Source organism: Erinaceus europaeus, chromosome 5 (genome assembly GCF_950295315.1).
Source record: "Erinaceus europaeus chromosome 5, mEriEur2.1, whole genome shotgun sequence".
In the NCBI taxonomy this organism is placed as follows: domain Eukaryota; kingdom Metazoa; phylum Chordata; class Mammalia; order Eulipotyphla; family Erinaceidae; genus Erinaceus; species Erinaceus europaeus.
In genome coordinates this window covers 73,714,453-73,722,853 of record NC_080166.1, presented here as the reverse complement: position 1 = coordinate 73,722,853, position 8,401 = coordinate 73,714,453, and positions in this window count along the sequence as shown.

Here is an 8,401-nt window from a genome sequence, read left to right as displayed (position 1 = left end):
GGGAATCAAACCTGGGTCCTTGTGCATTATAGCATGTGTGCTCAACCAGGTGTGCCACCACTCGGTTCCATAAACAACATCTTTTAAAAATAATAATAATAAATAAAAAAGAGGAATTTAAGAAATTTACCAATTTTCCAATTTACCTCTAGAAGTGGAGTAAAAAGTAAAGTGGAAAAAAAAAAGAGTTGGTTGACAATCCACTCAAGAAGCATTTATTCTTTACCACTCATTAAAGGACTCAATGTAGAGAACTAGCTTCTTCTAAAACTATAGTTGAGGGGGCCGGCTTGTAGCCTGTGCGTTAAGCACACCTGGCACAAAGTGCAAAGACCTGAGTAAGGATCCTGGTTTGAGCCCCTGGCTCCCCACCTGCAGGGGGGTCGTGGTGAAAGCAGGTCTGCAGGTGTCTAGCTTTCTCTCCCCCTCTCTGTCTTCCCCTCCTCTCTCCATTTCTGTCTGTCCTATCCAATAACAGTAACAATAGTGGCAACAAGGACAACAAAATGGGAAAAAAATAGGCTCCAGGAACAATGGATTCCTAGTGCAAGCATGGAGTCCCAAGAATAACCCTAGAGGCACAAAAAAAAAAAAAAAAAAAAGCACTAGGAGCAGTGGATTCATAGTGCTGGCACTGAGCCCCAGGGATCACCTTGGAGGAAAAAAAAAAATCTGAAAGTAAATTATTTTTACTTTAGCATTCTAATCCCTGATAATTTATCAACTAAATGGAAGGTGTTAATAAGATCTCAAAAACTGCCTCCAATGAAAATTTCTCAAAAAATTGACTGACAATTGGCTTCATCAAAAATGACAAAGCTTCTTGGAGTCTCCTTTCTTGAATCCTCAGATTATTATGCAAGAAAATGCTAAACCTAAGGTAGGAGTAGATAGCACAACGATTATGCAAAGAGACTCTCTTGCCCAGGCTCTGAAGTCCCAAATTAAATCCCCTGCACCACATAAACCAGAGCTGAGCAGTGTCTCTGGAAGAAAGAAAGAAAGAAAGAAAGAAAGAAAGAAAGAAAGAAAGAAAGAAAGAAAGAAAGAAAGAAAGAAAGAAGGAAGGAAGGAAGGGAGGAAGAATAACCTGAGGCCAGAAGAAAGCTGACCCAGTAGAGTGGACCCATGATCCAGAACCACACGAGAGCACCAGAGTACCAAAGGATACCCTATAAATAGTGGGGTGGTGCTGTGGTATCTTTCCCTTGTTCTCTGTCTCTCAGCCTCCTCTGAAATATAAATAATAAAAAGGACAATGTGGGAGCAATACAATCATGCATACTTGAGGCCCATGTGCTACAAAACAGTAATAACAAAGTGTGAAGACATTCAACATAGAAACAACCTAGTAAAAAAATCTAAAAAGAAATAAAGAAGGAATCAATCTTTCTAGATTTGAAGATTTGAGATCACCAGATATTGGTAGAAAATGATTCAAAATGATGAAACTTACAGAACATCAACTGCATTTTTATGGATTCATATGACAACTAAGAGAGTTTCTCAGTGTATGCTAATTATAAACACATAGAAAACTCTCCAAATAAAGTGAATATTAATACCAAAATAAACACAACATTGTAGAATTTTTAAAAAATAATTGTTTGTTAATGGGTGATTCAAATCTGCTTGTGGTTTCAGAATCATTATAAACATTGATCTAATCAAAGTTATAATAGGGTTTTGTAAAATGTAGAGAAGCCTCTCTGGAGTCCTACCCTATTAGGAGAAGATAGGGACAGATAGGGTTTTTGGACTGATCAATCAGCGTCCATGCCCAATGCAGAAGCAATTACAACAGTTAGAAGCCTTCCTTCTATGCCCCCAAAGGAATGTTGGTTCATATTCCTGGGGGGGGGGGAGGGGAATATTATGGGCTTTGAATTCCAGCTCCACTGGGACCCACGGAACCTTTGTTTTTTTTTTAATTTTTTATTTAAGAAAGGATAAATTAACAAAACCATAGGGTAGGAGGGATACAACTCCACACAATTCCCACCACCCAATCTCCATAGCCCCTCCCCTCCCCTGATAGCTTTCCCATTGTCTATCCCTCTGGGAGCATGGACCCAGGGTCCTTGTGGGTTGCAGAAGGTGGAAGGTCTGGCTTCTGTAATTGCTTCCCCTCTGAACATGGACGTTGATTGGTCGGTCCATACTCCCAGCCTGCCTCTCTTTCCCTAGTAGGGTGGGTCTCTGGGGAAGCAGAGCTCCAGGACACATTGGTGGGGTCTTCAGTCCAGGGAAGCCTGGCCAGCATCCTGATGGCATCTGGAACCTGGTGGCTGAAAAGAGAGTTAACATACAAAGCCAAACAAATTGTTGAGCAATCATGGACCCAAAGGTTGGAATAGTGGAGAGGAAGTGTTGGGAGGTACTCACTGCAAACTCTAGTGTACTTCTGCTTTCAGGTATATATTTTGCACTAGTTTATGGATATGTGTGAACATATGTTCGCTCTCACAGAAACTGGTGTATATCTAGGTTTTGGGACTTTGTTAGAAAGTGAACCACCCGGGATGGAATTAGAGTATACTATGAAAGGAAAGGTCTCACCCGAGTAATGAAGCTGAAGGGTTGTCATTCCACACCTGAAATCTCTGGACACAGTCTGAGCTGAAGCATGTTGAGGTGGCAATCGTTGCATTGATTAGGTTGTGATCGACTGATGCAATATTATTTGATATGGATTGGGAGAGGCATGTGGGAAAGTGGGCCCTATCCTAAGGTTCCAGGACTGGGGGAAGTGGAGGATCTATAGTGGAGATATGAGGTTCCTGCTGTCTTAGGGTTCAAAAAGACAATGGATAGTTAATGTTATCATCACAATATTTGGTAATTGGGTTAACTTTGAAAAGTCCTTTTGTTAGGGTTTGCTGTATAGTACCCATGGAACCTTTGTTTTTGCATCATCATTGAGAGGGAAGAGAATCTGGAGAACCTTTGAGGAAGTCAGGTGCCATTTCTCTTATCTGAGAGAGGCGAGGAAAAAGGAAGGACACTTTGAAGTTCTTATAATGGCTGAAGGTGTGGCTTAAAAAGGAAGTGAAGGTGAGACCTTAGAAGTGAATAAAAATGGGTATCAGTTTCCAAATTGAGTCATCCATCTTTGCCTGAATGGTCCAGGTGCTTCTCTTGTACATACCCTTTGGTTTTTCTAATTAAAAGTTTAAAATGTCTAGGGTAAAAAAAAAAAACCCCTATGAGGAATACTTAAATAGAATTGAGGGGGGCTATTTGGGGAGTCCTGAGATCTCAAACAGACATGATGGGCCTAGACCTCAAATAAATCTCTCCATTGGTACTGGTCATCTATATCAGGAACAACAAAATAGACCCCTCTGTGGACCCTCATAGGACATTGCCCTCAACTTGGATCAACAATGGTAGAGAATGTTCCATCCTCCAAAGGGAGGATGAACAACATACTCTATGCTACACCTGAGGAAGATGGGTCCTAATATTGGGGCAGCTTGGAATGTTCCTACTCATGACCACAGAATGTGAGCTCAGATCTACAGGGATGCAGAGATCAAACAGGCTCCTAAGCTGAATATGGTCCTCAGATCACATTAGGTCGATGGGATTTACAGTCAACAATATGTATACCCCTTTCTCATATTTGGGAGCTACTCTCTTCCCTGATCCAACTTTCTGGTCCTTTTTCCAGTCATGACATCATCTCCCCAGATAATAGCATGGATCCACCTGCATATCACATTTCAGGCTCAGGAAAAAAAAAAAAAAACCTAGTATAGCCACAGGCCCTTTGTAATATAACTAAAATATGCCTAATAGCTATCTACAAAACAGAGACCCCCCTCCCCAACTCTTGATCTGCACTACTCCAGCCTTTAGATTCAACAACTTGTTTGGCTTTATATGTTAACTCTCTCTTCAGCCACCTCAGAATTCCTCAGAACCCCACCCCACTAGGGAAAGAGAGAGGCAGGCTTGGAGTATGGATCGACCTGTCAATACCCATATTCAGCGGGGAAGCAATTACAGAAGCCAGACCTTCCACCTTCTGCATCCCACAATGATCTTGGGTCCATACTCCCAGAGGGGTAAAGAATAGGAAAACTATCAGGGGATGGGGTGCGATATGGAGTTCTGGTGGTGGGAATTGTGTGGAGTTGTACCCCTCTTATCCTATGGTTTTGTCAATGTTTCCTTTTTATAAATAAAAAAAAAGAAACTGTCAAAATAGAAAAATAGAGTTGGGGGAAAACCTTTTCAATTACCTTCCAATTTTATATCTAAATTATTTTTCTTTAAATGATATTTAATATTCCTGGATAGTATAATGATTATATAAAACATTTTCACATCTGAGGCACCAAGGGTTCCAGGTTTAATCTCCACCACCACCATAAACCAGAGCTGAGCAATATTCTGGTAAAAATAATAATAATAAACTACATAAACACTGGGGGTAGATAGCATAATGGTTATGCAAAGAGACTCTCATGTCTGAGGCTCCAAATCCCAGGTTCAATCCCCCGCACCACCATAAGCCAGAGCTGTGCAGTGCTCTGGTAAAAAAAATAAATAAATAAAAATAAATTACACAAACACAATGTCTCTGAATGGAGTGCTACATCTTCCAGCCCCCCCAAAGACTGATAATTTCATCTTCTGTATTGATGAGCTTAACTTTTATTAAAAATGCTTTATTTTTATTCTACACAAGGTACTTTCTCAGTAGGAATATTATGAATGTAATTGTTAGGTCATAACTCAAAGTTCTTCCCCAAGTAGTTAATCATGGTTTCTAATCCCAATGCATAAATGAGCCCTCTAGCAGTCTTCTAATATAATCCTTTTACTTTATAGTGAGATCTCCCAGCTTGTAAATGTAGAGCTGAGGCTGACATTCAATCAGCCCCCCTATAAATGTTGAAGTTATAATAGTATATAGGTTATATAGTATATTTTGGAGAAAATATCATTGATGATATGAGACTGTGAAATGATCAAGATTTTTAAGAAATTACTTGAACCAATTTATAAGACATAGTTGCAGGAAAGACAACAGACTTTTCTTACTGCTGTTAAAGAACTTAGGTCCCTCATTGTCTTATTCAAGGTTCATTGACAGGAAACAGAAGTTCATTCAAGTTAATCAAGTTAAGCATTAAGGCAGGCACCTAATCTCTCTGCTCATGACAGATTCTCTAGTCTTTGTCTGAATTCCTTTCTATCTTGTCTAGTTTTGTCTGTTTGCATATGTGATCATGGCTCAGCATGACCTGACTTAAAAATTTAGGGTTAGGGGGAGGGGCAGGAACGCTAAGTTAAGACCACATAGTGCTAAGCGTAAGGATGGGCATAAGGATCCCAGTTTGAGCTGCTAACTCCACACCTGCAGGGGGGTCGATTCATAGGCATTGAAGCAGGTCTGCAGGTGTCTGTCTTATTCTCCCCCTCTCTTTCTTCCTCTCCTCTCTTGATGTCTGTCTGTCTGTTTTATCCAACAGTAACAACAAAATGGAAAAAATTCCCTCCAGGAGCAGTGGATTCCTAGTGCAGGCACTGAGCCCCAGCAATAACCCTAGAGGCAAAAAATTAAAAATAGGGTTCATCATTTCATGATAATCATCACTGTCTCCTTCCAATCAGGCAACATCCTATTCATGACTATCAGTCTGTATTTGTTTGCTCTTTGCTCAGTAATTCATATATTATTAATTGGCTTTACTGGAGTTTGCGAGGTTCTGTAGTCTAGAGCTGACCTATTCAAAAGTGTGGGAAAGTAGATATCTTAAAACATACCTTTATACACATACATAGTTGAGAAAAATCTTGAAAATGATGCACAGATATTCATTTAGGTCAGTTATTGAGTATCATGCAAAATACATGACAGTTATTCAGTGAATTAGATACTTACCCATGTCAACCAAAACATGACACCTGAATTGAGGAGGTGCATATTAAGTGTATCTTGATGAATGGATGAAGAATGACTATGTGATAAAAAAAAAAAAAAGGTGTTTAACTCAAGTAAGAGAATGTGAAGGTAGAAAATTTGATGTTGTATTCAAGGAACAAAGTATCTAAATGTAGGTAGAGCTTTCAAATGCAGTTATAAAGGTAAAGCATGGGCAAACTGAGGAGATCCCTGAAGTCTATACTACTGAGAATGCATCTGTTCAGAGATACAAATTTGGATAAGACTTGGTTTTAAAATGGTTTCTTTCTTGTATGGGTTTACATAGGAAGAAGCTTTGATATTATAGCTATTTGAAGATTGATCGTGGGTGGGCAAGGAATTGAAGAAGGAGATAAGATAATAGAGCATATTCTATTTGTATGGTTTATCTTGAGGAAGTTAGACAAGAAAATGAACGGGTAGGGTAGTAATTCACCCCATAGGACCTTTGGGGGGTACTAAAGGAGGAACCAAGTTCAACACCACATAGGGACACTACAATTCCCACCAATTGAAGCAATTCCCATCATCAGAACTCTGTATCCCATTCCCTCCCTTGATAGCTTTTCTATTCTCTGGGAGTATGGACCCAAGGTCATTGCAGGATGCAGAAGGTGGATTGAGGAAGTTAGACAAGAAAATCAAAGGGTATGGTATGCTTTTTAAAAGCTGGCAACAGGCTCTCCAGATATATTTGCTTCCAGACTGACTTTTTGATTCTTTTTACTTAAGATACAGAAAGAGAGAGAGACACACTACAGCACTGGTGCTTCTCTTGGGGCTGTAATGTCCCTATGCAGTGCTGAACTTGGTTCCTTTTTCAGTACCCCAAAGGTCCTATGAGGTGAAAGAATAGGAAAGCTATCAGGGGAGGGGATGGGATATGGAGATCTGGTGGTGGGAATTGTATGGAGTTGTACCCCTCTTACCCTATGGTTTTGTCAGTGCTTTCTTTTTATAAATAAAAAAAAGCGTATACCTTAAAAGGATGAACACTGAGATTTATGTACCAAAATATTCATGGCAGTACTACAAATAACAGAGAAACCTGGAAATAATTTAGTTACATAACAACATGATAACTATTAATTATGGATATAAATAATTATATCCATATGTTGTATCATTAAAAAGGATGCTCTCAAAGAATATTTATTAATATTCAAGAAGGGAGTAAAAGCTGTTTGATATATGTTAAATGTAAAATGCAAGAACAAAGTTAATGCTTATGTATATGATGTTATATGAAACTTAATGTCAATTTGCAAATGTTTACAGCTTAACCTGACTTCTTAAACATAGAACATTAGCATTACTATTTGTGATAGATTTATTATAAAAATCAAATAATGATATCTGATATGTATTTATTTCTGTTATAGTTGTTAAGTAGCTGTAATAGCCATCAAAAAAATCAGTGGCTTCAACAAGACAGATGCTTATTCTTCTCCTGTATAATCATCTGACTGGTTGTATAACTTCATTTTGTGAGGTCATTCAAGAAACAGGTTTCTTTTATTTTGGCACTTCATCTTTGTCTGAATTCTTTTAAATTTTTTAAAAATGTTATTGCATAGAAACAGAGGAATTTGGGGGAGCAGGTGGTGGCACACCTGGTTGAGCTCACATATTACAGTGCACAAGGACCTGGGTTCGAGCCCCTGGTCCCCACCTGCAGGGGGAAAGCTTTGCGAGTGGTGAAATAGTGCCACAGGTGTCTCTCTCCCTCTCTATTACCCCTTCCCTCTTGATTTCTGGCTGTCTCTTTCAAATAAATAAAGATTAAAAAAAGAAAGAAACAGAGGAATTGAGGGACAAGGGGGAGATAGGGAGAGAGAGAGAGACACCTGCAGCACTGCTTCATTCATTTGTAAAGCATCTCCCTATAGGTGGATATGGGGGGGGGGTAGGAGGCTTGAACCTGTGTCCTGGCACATGGCACATGGTACATGTCTATTCAACCTGCCCACCCTCCCCCCAGGTTATTCTTTCCCACGTGATCAAAGCTGAGTTGGTGCCAAAGTTCCTATTTCAACTTGCAGAAAGAAGGAAGGGTAGCTAGTCTGGGTAATTTGACTTTATAAGGATATGAAGCCAAAGTTAACCAAAATTTGATCATAATGGCATACTTAGCTTTAAGGGAGGCAAGAAGGCAAAGTGAGAAGGGCATGCTCTATGACTTAAAGGAAAAAGGAAAGAGAGTACACTTGGAGAAAATATCTCTTTTCTATCTACTAAAACACAGTATCTCCTCAGGGATCTTTTATTAACTGTTCCTAGAAAACTTGAGTCTGTTCTTAGGCTCTGCAACTGTCAACAAACCAGTCCCCTATTTAAGCTTATTGCTAATTGATCAAGTATATTATCTGATAGAATGGGGGGGAGAAATCTCTGATTACAAAATTAGGTGGGAGGGATAGGGCAGTGTCACACGGGGTTAAAAGCAGTAGAATCCCGGTTCAA